The sequence below is a fragment of the Peromyscus californicus genome, unplaced genomic scaffold (genome assembly GCF_007827085.1).
Source record: "Peromyscus californicus insignis strain IS unplaced genomic scaffold, ASM782708v3 Scaffold_9__1_contigs__length_137607984, whole genome shotgun sequence".
Taxonomy (NCBI): Eukaryota; Metazoa; Chordata; class Mammalia; order Rodentia; family Cricetidae; genus Peromyscus; species Peromyscus californicus.
This window is the reverse complement of record NW_026294617.1, coordinates 22,654,585-22,669,013: the sequence shown is the minus strand read 5'-3', so window position 1 is coordinate 22,669,013 and position 14,429 is coordinate 22,654,585. Positions and strand designations below refer to the sequence as shown.

General features: G+C 37.6%; 1 protein-coding gene across 2 annotated transcripts in view; it reads right to left on the bottom strand.

Annotated features, from left to right (window-relative positions):
* Positions 1 to 2,870: 2,870 nt before the first annotated feature.
* Positions 2,871 to 14,429, bottom strand: part of CUNH4orf33 (chromosome unknown C4orf33 homolog) — a 92,005-nt gene continuing 80,446 nt past the window's right edge. Inside the window, exons 11-12 of one of the 2 annotated variants that reach the window (XR_008216335.1) lie at positions 3,611 to 3,808; positions 2,871 to 3,083 (exon numbers count right to left, since the gene is read on the bottom strand). The gene's annotated coding sequence lies outside the window, so the exon portion shown is untranslated. The remainder of the gene's footprint in view (positions 3,084 to 3,610; positions 3,809 to 14,429) is intronic. The other variant, XR_008216336.1, reaches the window with a different exon arrangement.

Here is a 14,429-nt window from a genome sequence, read left to right as displayed (position 1 = left end):
AAGGTGGAGTACAACAGGATGTCTCCACTTCATATGTTACTGGAAACCATGCAGTATAAACAGAGAGGAGACCAGAAGCCTCAGAAACGAAGCTATTCCCTTTACACTGTCTGTCCGGTGCCCCTGGTTGATACAGCTCAGCATTGTGCATGCTAGTAAAAGAAATGCCTACAGGATCCAGCTCTATCAGCAAAGGGCATACAATGAAGAGTAGATTTGAATCCAAGCACAATGTGAGTGTGTGTGTGTGTGTGTGTGTGTGTGTGTGTGTGTGTGTGTGTGTGTATGTGACTGAACTCTGTCTCTCACACATGTGATGCAGCTTTGGACAACTTCCATAAGCCCTCTCTGAATTTCAACATGCATAATACAAGGATTGAGTACTTATATCGTGTGTGTGTGTGTGTGTGTGTATGTGTGTGTGTGTGTGTGTGTGTGTGTGTGTGTGTGTGTGTGTGTGTGTGTATGACGTGAGCTTGTATAAGCAAAGCACTTAATGGCTTTACCATGAGCATAATAAGTGCTCAATAAATATTCATTATCATTTTTCCTACATGTATATAATTGAGAATAACTGTCAAAAACTTGATTGATTATTGTGGCTGATTATGTTAAGAAGAAACAACTAATTTCTTCTAAAACACTTTAATCACCACATCAGAGAATAGAGACATAAATCTAAAGTGAATTCTCCCTCCAGAACCATTTACCTATTTTTTTCAAAGAGGGAACAAACATATTTTGTATACCTATTCTAACACTTTGTCAGATAGTCACAATTGATTTATCTCTGTCACTCAAGGTTTCAATCTATCAATATGAAACAAGTTATTTGATTTAATTTACATACTTCTTCACCTAAATTATGCTCATAAAAATCCATTTAAGTCTTGGAATAAAGATGTTATCCTTCTGATTTTAAGGTTTGTTAATTTTCTGTCTCAAATCATGTATAGGAATGCTAAGGAAGGAATTCACCAAGTACAGCTTTAAAGGAGAATCTGGTCCTGAAACATGCAATGGAGCCAACATGTGCTAGAACTTAGGATTTTTCTCTTGCAGCTTTAATACATTCATGTACCAGAAGTTCAACTCATAATCATTTAATAAAGTGAACATTTGTAGTCTTAAACGACATTAAGAAAGAAACAGGCTATTAAAAGTTAAAACCCTACTTGCATTAAATATGTTTTTAAAAAAATAATCCCAAGAATACTGTAATGAGGTCTAGACTCAGGAGCAAGCGTTGTGCGAGTTAATGTAAGTAATGAACCTTTCACGTGAAATGATGTAGTGTCACAACTCATTTGCATCCCACTTAAAGTGTAATTAAGTTTCCCTGACAGCATGGCTTATGGCTGGAAGAACAGACCTGGATGCTAAATTAATCCAGAGTCCCTTAGTTAATAACACTCGGCAAAGAAAACTTTACACACTTTCATTTAAAGTTCCCAAACTCCCACTTACAGAAGTGTGTGACAAGCAGCTTACAGAGAAACCTTAGGAAATGGATGGCCACTATCCAATCACTAAAATATCTAAAAACTTAGCTTTGATGAATCAGGACATAAGAAAGTGCTATTTTCTCTCCAGCCAAGAAAGTGGATGATCTGGAGGGGTGGTTTCACATTTAAATTTTTCTGTACCATCTTTCTAAATTATAGCATGCTTTCACATTTAAATTTGAATTGTTAGCAATTTTAAAATTTATAACCTAGCTAGCTTTCCATAGTAAGTGCTCATAAGTTGTGTAATTCATGCTTTATCCGTTCTTTCAGGACTTATGTACTTAATGCAAGTTTTATCCACAGCTGAAATATCAATAAATTTTCATGTGTTGATATTATCATTGCTTATTTGTTTTGCTAAGAGTATTTACTTTTTGCTATTTAAAAAAAGAAGTCTTCAATATCCTTAGCCAACAGGGAAATACAGATTGAAAGTACTTTGAGATTCCACTCATTCCAGTCAGAATGGCTACCATCTAGAAAACACATGATAAGAAATGCTAGTGAGCCTGTGGGGGAAGAAGACCCTTTATTCACTATGGGGAATGGAGTGGGGGATGGAGGGTAACCGGGTACAGCAACCATGGAAATCAAATGTAGATTTCTCACAAAACTACCATGTGACTACCACATGGCCCGGCTACACCACTGTTGGGACTGCTTGCAGAGCCATGCTCACGGCTGTTCTATTTACAGTAGGGAGGAAATGGAACCAACCAGACGTCCATCAACAGATAAATGGATATAGAAGAGGCGGTACACAGACACAATTTTATTCAGCTATAAAGAAAATTGAAATAATGGCATTGGCAGGAAAGGGAGTGAAACCAGAATTATGTTAGAAAAAATAAGCCAGACACAGAAGAAGAAAGACTGCTTATTTCCTCTCACATGCAGATCCTAGATTTTAATCTTTGTGTATGTGAACTTATATATATGAGGGGCTATAAATCATAAGATTTATAATGGAACCAGAAAAGAGTAAAAAGATATCTCGGTGGAGAGACAAGAATGAGAGCGAGAGAAAGAGATGGTGAAAGCCAATAGAGAGAGTGGGGAAAAGTCATGTGACAGGAAAGGCAAGGGAGCTACTGGAAGAGAACCCCGGGAGGAGGCAGGCAGCTAGGGAGGAAAAGGAGCAGCAGCAACAAATATGTATGAAAATTCCAGAAGGACACCCATACGCTAAGTTTTTTTAGGTTTTTAAAAATTAAAAAAAAAAAGTTTTAAATTTTAATTGACCAAAATTATTTACTGTTTATAGTCCACAAACTGATTGTGGTGCTATCAAAACAAGTTTTAACTAAAGAAGCATTCAGTTTGTAAATAATATAACTATTTCACCTCAATAGAGGCGAGGGAGTGAGGTTCTGGCATTCAGGCATCCCTTCTCCAGCAGGACACAGGAAGTTTGGCACCACAGTGCTGCACAGCTATGTGTTCCTTACCTTGCTCTCTTATGGGCATCTCAGTTCAGACTAATGTGAGAAGAACCACTACCGTAAACTGCCGGCCTCCAAATGGACTCTAGTTTCCCAATAATCCAAGTGGTTCTTAAGAGGGTTCAAAATCCTGCTGGTGGAGAACAATGAAAAAAAAAGACAGCCTTCAGAAGACAGTCCTGAACCTTAAGAATGCCTAACACAGTTGTGCTTAATACATTTACCCGTGTCTCTTAAACCAAAATCGTTCAGCATATTTCCAGTTCAGTTAACATTTATTCTAACAGATGAGCTACATACAGTACCTGCCAAGAAAGTCGTCTCATTTGGAAATTAGATAATATGCTGATGTGTAGCACTGAGGGGAACTGTGATATTCAACTCCATGTGTTTGCATAGCCCTGCAATATCCCCTAAGGCAAAATTTACACTGGCTTATCTCTCTAGATGAGGTCTCAGCTTGTGCAAGAGATCACTGGGATTTTAACAGAAACGACTCACGCTCTGTTCTAATTTTCCAAAGGACTGTTTCCCAGGACAGAAAACTTGGTAAGAAGGCATGCTAATGGGGTAGTGTCCTAAAACACAGAGAAAGGTAGATTCAATGAGATGACTGGTTGTACAGTGTTGTTGGCTTAATTACAGGGGTAGCAGACAAACCTGTTACTTTAGCCATGCAACTGGGGGTCAAAATGCAGTGAGGAAGGGCATTCTATTCTGCCGGCCTTTGTTCCTCAGCTGAAGCTCAAGTTATCAGAAAAGAAGGATCTTAGAGCTGTGATCTGCCTGCTCCAGTAATCCCATATCCACTTCAAAGCAAAGGGCTTAAGGTACTCGAAGTGTTGACTTGCAGTCACACTGAGAAAAAAAATTCAAATGTAAAGTATTCAGTGCACACTATGTCTTTATTTCTTCATAAATACAATGAAAATTTAGGAGAAAATACATTGTATATATGCTTTAATTTCTTTAAGAATCACACACACACATATATATGTTGTGTGTTTTAAAGCATTTATAGCACTGTTATATTTCATTAATATGTAATTTCCTTATATAAAGTGTACAGTACTCACTACAGCAATTCACTCAAGGAGAAACCATTTTTCAGCTGCTAATTAATGATTATAAGCCCACACATATAATTTATATGATATCTGATGTGCATTTAATTCAAAACACACCCAAATACTTATATAAGCGGTTTGTTGTGTTTGTACTTTTTACATTTGTCAAGATGATCTAAATGTAAGGTGCATCAAGTAATCACCAAAGCTTCTCCTGTCCCATTGGTAATTTCCATCTCTGTGAGTTTCGCCACAAAACATACTATCAATCCACACCAAATATTGTATAGCAATTCTTCCATCATGCAGCACTGGTGGAGGGTGAGCTTCCCTGCAGTGCCATTCCTACTCCTGTGCATAAGAACAAGCAGGAAGCAGGTACTACTACAGCACTGAGTGCCTAATGAACTCAAATCAGCTCTTCTGTGATCTTGACCAGTCTCCCATTATCTGTTAATTTTTCCAAATAATTGAGCTGTTAAACTCTAAGAGCATAAGAAACAAGGCTGGGGATAAAGTTTAGCAGTAGACTACTCACCTAGCATGTGTGAGACCCTATGTTCAATATACAGTATCCTATATAAAAAATATTTACCTCCTGTGAAAAATACAACTATTCATATACAGTTAAATTATTTACATACTTATAGTTTTATAAACATATCTATTTTTGAGACACTATAAAAAATAGTGAATGTTTAGAACATCCTACATAATGAGCAATATCAAAACAAAAACAAATATAATATTCATAAAATATATGTAGAATGTTCTCACAGATATATCATAAATGTTTACACTTAGATTTTGGGGTTGGAGTTCTGAAAGACTGAGAAAGTTATGTAAACATAAAATAAAAGTTACCTGGCATATTTTTTAACTTTTAACTTTATTTTATTTATACTGTGTGTGTGTGTGTGTGTGTGTGTGTGTGTGTGAGAGAGAGAGAGAGAGAGAGAGAGAGAGAGAGAGAGAGAGAGAGAGAGAGAGGACAATTTTCAGGAGTTGACTCTTTTCTTTTACCATGGATTCAGGGATTATCAAAATTGAGTCATCAGGCTTGTTAAGGAAACACTTTGACCCCCTGCTATCTTGCAGATGCAACATATTTAACTGTATATTTTAAAATCTTAAGTAGCCAACAATTATCCGTGGGCATTTCAGTTCTTGTTAATTCATGTTGGTTTTGTAGTGTATACAGAAAATGTTTTAGAATAAGTTTGGTCAAGACCTTGCTTTTGAATAGATGTACTTATTCCTGACAGTGAAGGCCTTTCTTGGATATTAAAACACAGAGGAGGGTTATGAATCTCTTCTGTCTCACACCCCTGTCACTCACTACAGGCCAAAAGCAAATTTGTAATTCAATTATTATTGTAAACTCATGATTAGGCCTTTGTCCATCCTCAGTTTTTTCACAGGTATTGGGGAAAGAGTTCTACAAATTCTCCCAGTCTTATCAATGTCAAGTAGAAAATTCTCCCACTGAAGACGTAGAACCCCATCCCACAAGTTTCAAGTAACGCTGACTTAGATTGTAAGTATAGCTCTTATTTCATAGTTCAAATAATTTAAAAACATGATAAAATCATTGGATTTAATGTATTAAGCAAAAAGACAAAAACAAAAACACAAGGTTTAAGTTCAACAAAAATTGTGTAATTTCTTAGTAGGGCAAGCTTTCATTAATGTGTCCTCTTAGGTTGATAGTTCATTACTAATGCCACTAAAAAATCACCCATTCACATATTCATTATTTATTAAAGCATTATGGTCTGGAATAAAACAAATTTCAAATTCAATTATGCAAGTAACTTATTTTTAAAAGGAGTATAATGATACAGCTGGCTTGGGCCTTGGCTCTTCATGCTTGGTGCTCTGGGGAAAAACAACAGAAATGCTGCATATGTTCATCTGGCCTAATTTTATCATGGTTGTTAATGCTCATTCTGATCCCCTGAGGGCAAATTGAGATTCTGGAGAATTTTAGAGATATGTTACATATCATCTGCATTTAAGGAACATTACGAGGTTCACAGAGAACTCCAATGTATCTCTCACTGCTTGGATAAAATCTTGCTGTTTCTCATGGTTTCAGAAGCTAGTTATTTTTATTATATGTTAGCTTTATTTACTAACTCATCAGCAATTATTTACCATCTTATCAGTTTTCCAACCTTTTAATAATTTTTACTAATATCAATTTTACCTTCTTGAAGAAGTTTATATTTTTATTAATCTTATTAATGAATAAAGCAATAAAGATTAGAACAGTAGGTATATCCCAAATAAATATTTGATCCTTTATTCTGATTATTTCTCTCTAGATTTTCATACCCTGTTCCATAAACAGATATTGTCAACTCTAATGAAGAATGTAATATTAACTGAAGTCATTCATCATTGGCAGTCCAATGCTTAAAATAGCCCGTTTGGAAAATAGCTGTGATCAAGAACCAAATTACCTTTCTGCTCCCCCAACTCCATCCCCTCAGAGATAAAAAACACTATAATTTAAAAATTGTGCATGGAATTTTTGTAACAATGTTATCCACAAAATAATTTAGAACTTCTATGAAGAGAGCCATAGGCAATAAAATCTATGAGGCTCTGATAAACAAAAAACACTGATCAGACTTGTGTCTCAACTAAACCCTTTATTTTGCATCTAGAAATGTGTCAGGAATTTTATCTAGGGAAGTTCTGGTAGAACTCCACAAAGATTCCAACAGTTATCTGTCTTTCAAATTAAAGAAAATAAAAATTGAGAATCATCATCTACTACTTTGAGTCTTATATGCAATCAAGCTAGTAGGACCAACCTGAGTAACTTGTATGACATCCTTTCAAAACAGAACTTAAGGATATTCTCCATTATGTCCAAATCCTCTAAGACCACACTAGGAGTATTACAAGAAATAAGTATTAATTGTGTGGGGTGTCATTTCTCCAAAAAGAGTGAAGATACAAGAAGCTTACAGAACAACAAATAGACTAGACCCCCCCCCAAAAAAAAGCCCCCTCACCAAATAATAATCATACCATTAAACATACAGAATAAAGAAAAAATATTAAGAGCTGCAAAAGAAAAAGCCAAGTAACATATAAAGGCACCCGGCTTCTCAATGGAGACAATGAAAGCCAGAAGGTCCTGGACAGATGTTATGCAGACACTAAGAGGCCATGGATGTCAGCCCAAACTACTATATGCAGCAAAACTCTCAATAACTATAGATGCGGTAAACATGATATTCCTGATAAAACCAGATTTAAACAATACTTATCCACAAATCCAGCCCTACAGAAAGCACTAGAAGGAAAAATCCAACCTAAGGAAGTTAGATGCACCCATGAAAACACAGGCAATAGATAATCCCACACCAACAAATCCTAAGAAGGGAAACACACAGCACTACCACCAAAAAAATAAGAGGAATTAACAATCACTGGTTATTAATATCCATTAATATCAATGGACTCAATTTGCCTATAAAAAGATACAGGCTAACAGAATGGATATGAAAACAGGATCGATCCTGCTGCATACAAGAAATACACCTTCAAAGACAGATACTAACTCAGAGTAAAGGGCTAGGAAAAGACTTTCCAATCAAATGGACTTAAGAAGCAAGCTGGTGTAGCTATCCTAATATCTAACAAAATAGACTTCAAACTAAAATTAATCAAAAGAGATCGAGAAGAATTTACATATTCATCACAGGAAAAATCCATCAAGATGAAGTCTCAATTCTGAACATTTATGCCCCAAATACAAGGGCACCCACATATGTAAAAGAAACATTACTAAAGCTTAAATCAAATATTAAAACCCACACACTAATAGTGGGAGACTTCAACATCCCAATCTCACCAATGGACAGGTCTGCCAGACAGAAACTTAACAGAGAAATAAGGGAACAAACAGACATTATGACTCAAATGGATTTAATAGATATCCACAGAACATTCCACCCTAACACAAAGGAATATACCTTCTTCTCAGCACCCCATGGAACTTTCTCTAAAATCAACCACATACTCAGTCACAAAGCAAATCTCAACAGATACCAAAAAAATGGAATAACCTTCTGTATTTTATCAGACCACCATGACTTAAAGTTAGAATTCAACAACACAAATTACAGAAAGCCTACAAACTCATGGAAACTGAATAATGCTCAACTGAATCACCAATGGGTCAAGGAAGAAATAAAGAAAGAAACTGTAGACTTCCTAGAATTCAATGAAAATGAATTTACAACATGCCCAAACTTATGGGATACTATGAAAGCAGTACTAAGGAAAGATCATAGCTCTAAATGCCTACTAAAGAAGTTGGAGAAATCTCACAGTAGTAACTTAACAGCACACCTGAAAGCTCTAGAACAAAAAGAAGCAAACTCACCCAGGAGGAGTAAATGCCAGGAAATAATCAAATTGAGGGCTGAAATCATTAAATAGAACAAAGAGAACAGTACAAAGAATCAATGACACAAAGAGTTGGTTCTTTGAGAAAATCAACAAGGTAGACAAACCCTTATCCAAACTAACCAAAAGGCAGAGAGAGAATACCCAAATTAATAAAATCAAAAACAAAAAAGGAGATATAACAACTGACAATGAGGAAATAGAGAGAATCATCAGGTCATATTTTAAAAACCTGTACTCCACAAAACTGGAAAATCTAAAAGAAATGGACAATTTTCTGGATAGGTACCACATATTCAAATTAAATCTAGACCAGATAAACAATTTAAATAGACCTATAACTCCTCTGGGAATAGAAGGAGTCATTAAAAGTCTCCCAACCAAAAAAAACCCAGGGCCAGATGGTTTCAGTGTAGAATTCTACCAAATTCTTCAAAAAGGGGCTAATGCTAATACTCCTCAAATTGTTCCACATAATAGAAACAGAAGGAACATTGCCAAACTATTTCTATGAGGCTACATTTACCCTGATACCTACACCACACAAAGATGCAACAAAGAAAGAGAATTACAGACTTATCTCCCTCATGAACATTGATGCAAAAACACTCAATAAAATACTGGCAAAACTGAATCCAAGAACACATCAAAAAATCATCCACCATGATCAAGTAGGCTTCATCCCAGAGATGGAAGGATGGTTAAACATATGAAAATCTGTCAATATAATCCATCATACAAGGACCTCAACATAAATCCAGCTACTCTGAACCTGATAGAAGAGAAAGTAGGAAGTAGTCTTGAACGCATTGGCATAGGAGATCACTTCCTAAATATAACACCAGTAGCACAGACACTGAGAGAAACAATCAATCAATGGGACCTCTTGAAACTGAGAAGCTTTTGTAGAACAAAGGATACGGTCAACAAGGCAAAGCGACAGCCTACAGAATGGGAAAAGGTCTTCACCAACCCCACATCTGACAGAGGATTGATATCCAGAATATATAAGGAACTCAAGAAATTAGACATCAAAATGCCCAACAGTCCAATTAAGAAATGGGCTATAGAACTAAACAGAGAATTCTCAACAGACGAAACTCAAATGGCTGAAAGACATTTAAGGAATTGCTCAACATCCCTAATCATCAGGGAAATGCAAATCAAAACAACTCTGAAATAACACCTTATGCCTGTCAGAATGGCTAAGATCAAAAACACTGAAGACACTTTATGCTGGAGAGGATGTGGAGCTAGGGGAACGCTCCTCCACTGCTGGTGGGAATGCAAGCTTGTACAACCACTTTGGAAATCAAAATGGTGCTTTCTTAGAAAATTGGGAATCAATCTCCCCCAAGATCCAGCTATACCACTCTTGGGCATATACCCAAGGAATGCTCAATCATACCACAAGAGCACTTGTTCAGCTATGTTCATATCAGCATGTATGTAAAAGCCAGAATATGGAAACAACCTAGATGCCCTTCCTGAAGAATGGATAAACAATATGTGGTACATATACACAATGGAATACTACTCAGCAGAGAAAAACAATGACATCATGAGGTTTGCAGGCAAATGGATGGATCTAGAAAAAAATCATCCTGAGTGAGGTAACCCAGACTCAGAAAGACAAACATGGTATGTACTCACTCATAGGAGGCTACTAGATGTGGAACAAGGATGACTGGACTGTTACTCACATCACCAGGGAGGCTACCTGGAAAACAGGACCCCAAGAAAGACACGGGGATTGCCCAATGACGGAGAAATGGAAGAGATCTACACGAATAGCCTGGACATGAGTGGGGGTAATGAAGGGCGAGGGTCGAGGGAAAGAGAGCTTGGGGGAGCGGGAGATCCCAGCTGGATCAACAACAGAGAGGGAGAACAAGGAATAGGAGACCATGGTAAATGAAGACCACATGAGAATAGGAAGAAGCAAAGTGCTAGAGAGGCCCACAGAAATCCACAAAGATACCCCCACAACAGACTGCTGGCAATGGTCGAGAGATAGCCCGAACTGACCTACTCTGGTGATGGGATGGCCAAACACCCTAATTGTCATGCTAGAAACCCCATCCAAAGACTGAGGGATCTGGATGCAGAGATCCATGGCTAGACCCCGGGTGGAGCTCTGGGAGTCCAATTAGCGAGAAAGAGGAGGGTTTATATGAGTTAGAATTGTTGAGACCATGGTTGGATAAAGCACAGGGACAAATAGCCAAATGAATGGAAACACATGAACTATGAACCAATGGCTGAGGGGTCCCCAACTGGATCAGGCCCTCTGAATGGGTGAGACAGTTGATTGGCTTCATCTGTTTGGGAGGCATCCAGGCAGTGGGACCGGGTCTTATGCTCATTACATGAGTTGGCTGTTTGAAACCTGGGGCCTATGCAGGGTCACTTGGCTCGCCCTTGAGGAGGGGACTGGACCTGCCTGGACTGAGTCTACCAGGTTGATCTCAGTCCTCGGGGGAGGCTTTGCCCTGGAGGAGGTAGGAATGGGGGGTGGGATGGGGGGAAAGTGAGGGGGGCGGGATGGGGAAGAACAAGGGAATCCGTGGCTGATATATAGAACTGAATTGTACTGCAAAATAAAAAAAAAAAATCCATCATACAAAAATACAGAAAGAAAAAAAAACACATGATCATCTCATTAGATGCTGAAAAAGCCTTTGACAAAATCTAACACCTCTTCATGATAAAGGTCTTGGAGAGACCAGGAATACAAGGAACATACTTAAACATAATAAAGGCAATTTACAGCAACCCGACAGCCAACGTCAAAATTTTTTTAAATATTTATTTATTTATTATATATACAGTGTTCTGCTCACACGTGTTCTTGCAGGCCAGAAGAGGGCACCAGATCTCATTACAGGTGGCTGTGAGCCACCCTGTGGGTGCTGGGAATTGAAACCCAGGTCCTCTGGTAGAGAGGTCAGTGCTCTTAACCACTGAGCTATCTCTCCAGCCAGCCCAGCCAACATCAAATTAAATGGAGAGAAACTCAAAGCAATCCCATTAAAATCAGGAACAAGACAAGGTTGTCCACTCTCCCCGTATCTATTCAACATAATACTTGAAGTTCTAGCTAGAGAAATAAGACAACAAAAGAAGATCAAGGGGATAGGAATTAGAAAGGAAGAAGTCAAACTTGCCCTATTTACAGATGATATTATAGTATACATAAGTGACCCCAAAATTCTACCAGGGAACTGATAAACACCTTCAGTAATGTGGCAGGATACAAGTAAAACTCAGAAAAATCAGTAGCTATATACTATATACAAATGATAAATGGGCCGAGAATAAAATCATAGAAACATCACCCTTTACAATAGCAACAAATAACATAAAATACCTTGTGGTAACTCTAACCAAACAAGTGAAAGACCTGTATGACAAGAACTTTAAATCCTTGAAAAAAAAAAGAATTTGAAGATATCAGAAAATGAAAAGATCTCCCATGCTCATGGATATGTAGAATTAATATAATAAAAATGGCAAACTTACCAAAAGCAATCTACAGATTCAGTGCAATCCCCATCAAAATCCCAACACAATTCTTCACAGACCTGGAAAGAACAATGCTCAACTTCATAGGGAAAAATATAAAACCTAGGATAGTTAAAGCAATCATTTACAATAAAGCAACTTCTGGAGGTATCACCATCCCTGACTTCAAGCTCTATTATAGAGCTATAGTAATAAAAACAGCTTGGTGTTTGCATAAAAACCAACATGTAGACCAATGGAATCAAAGTGAAGATCCTGACATTAATCTACACACATATGAACACATGGTTTTTGACAAAGAAGCCAAAAGTGTACAATATAAAAAAGAAAGCATCTTCAACAAATGGTGCTGGCATAACTGGATGTCAACATGTAGAAAATTGCAAATAGATCCATATATATTGCCATGCACAAAACTCAAATCCAAGTGGATCAAAGACCTCAACATGAATCCAGCTACACTAAACCTGATAGAAGAGAAAGTAGGAAGTAGGCTAGAATGCATTGGCACAGGAGACCACTTCCTAAATATAACACCAGTAGCACAGACACTAAGAACAACAATTAATAAACAGGACCTCCTGAAACTGAGAAGCTTCTGTAAGGCAAAGGACACAGTAAATAAGACAAAACAACAGCCTACAGAATGAGAAAAGATCTTCACCAACCCCACATCTGACAGAGGGCTGATCTCCAAAATATATAAAGAACTCATGAAACTAGACAGCAAACTATAAAAAAACCCAATTAAAAATGGGCTTCAAATCTAAACAGAGAAGTCTCAGCAGAAGAATTTCAAATGGCCAAAAGACATTTAAGGAATTGCTCAACATCCTTAGTCATCAGGGAAATGCAAATCAAAATGACTCTGAGATACCATCTTACACCTGTCAGAATGGCTAAGATCAAAAACAATGATGACAGCTTATGTTGGAGAGGATGTGGAGCAAGGAGAACACTCCACCACTGTTGGTGGGAGTGCAAACTTATACAGTCACTTTGGAAATGAGTATGGGAACTTCTCAGAAAATTGTGAATCAATCTACCTCAAGACCCAGCTATATCACTCTTGGGCATATACCCAAGGAATGCTCAATCATACCACAAGGACACTTGCTCAACTGTGTTCATAGCAACATTATTCATAATAGTCAGCACCTGGAAACAACGTAGATGCCCCTCAACTGAAGAATGGGTAAAGAAAATATAGTACATATACACAATGGAATACTACTCAGCAATGAAAAAAACAATGACACCATGAAATTTTCAGGCAAATGGACGGAACTAGAAAATATCATCCTGAGTGAGATAACCCAGACTCAGTAAGACAAACATGATACATACTCACTCATAAGTGGATACTAGATGTAAAACAAAGGATAATCAGGATATATCCCACAGCTCCAGAGAAGCTAGGAAATAAGGAGAACCCTAAGAGGGATACATGGATCACCTTGGGAAGGCGAAACAGAGAAGACCTCCATGAGTAAATTGAGGATGGGAGGAACAATAGAGGGGATGGGATGAGGGATGAAAACATGATGGCTGTTGGGGAAGGAGAAGTTAGTTTTCTTCAGGTGTGTGATCCCTGATAGGCTACCCATGCTTCAGTACATGGCCCTATACCCATGTACACAGTGGTAGTATTAAGTGGACTGAGTATGTTTAAAAAGGATCACATTGAAGAAAAGTGTCGGGGGAAGGGCAGGAGTCTGAAGGGAATGGGGAAAGTGGAGTTGTTCAAAATACATCATATGAAATGCTCAAATAATAAAAAGAAAAAGTGTGTCTAGTTGAACTCACTCAAAGGGCTCATAAAAGATAAATTCCTAATGTCCATTCAGGATCTCTTGAATCTGAACATTAAGATCAAGTCTAACTCCTAAAAGTGCCTTGCACTTAGTAGGCACACAGCAGGCATCTGTTCAAAGTAAATATATGACATACTGTGTGTCTCCACCAATATGCTTTAATGCCTATAGACAGGTTTTATAGAACAGAATTTTTATGATTTTGACATCTGCACTTTCTGTTACTCTAGAATTCCCCTTGAATGTTAGTTCCTGTGAGCAAGAACTCTAGCCACAAGAGCAATACCCGGCAGATTAGTGTTACTCATAAAGTTTTTATGGAGTGAATTAGTCTCTGAGCCAGCCTCTGTGTGTGTGTGTGTGTGTGTGTGTGTGTGTGTGTGTGTGTGCGCGCGCGCGCACGCGCGCGCGCATGCATGCATGTACGTGTGTATATCAAGTATCATGTAAGACTGATCATCTTGTACCAGAAAATTAATGGCTTCAGCACATTTTAATAGACTTCTGTCTTGTTTTTTCAAAAAGAATACTTATAGTTCTCTTGGAAATAATTGTGACATCTATCCTTTAAAGAAGACATTCTTTACTAAATATTTTTGGGATGATAATAAAATTATATCATTTTCCCCTTCCCTACTCCAAACC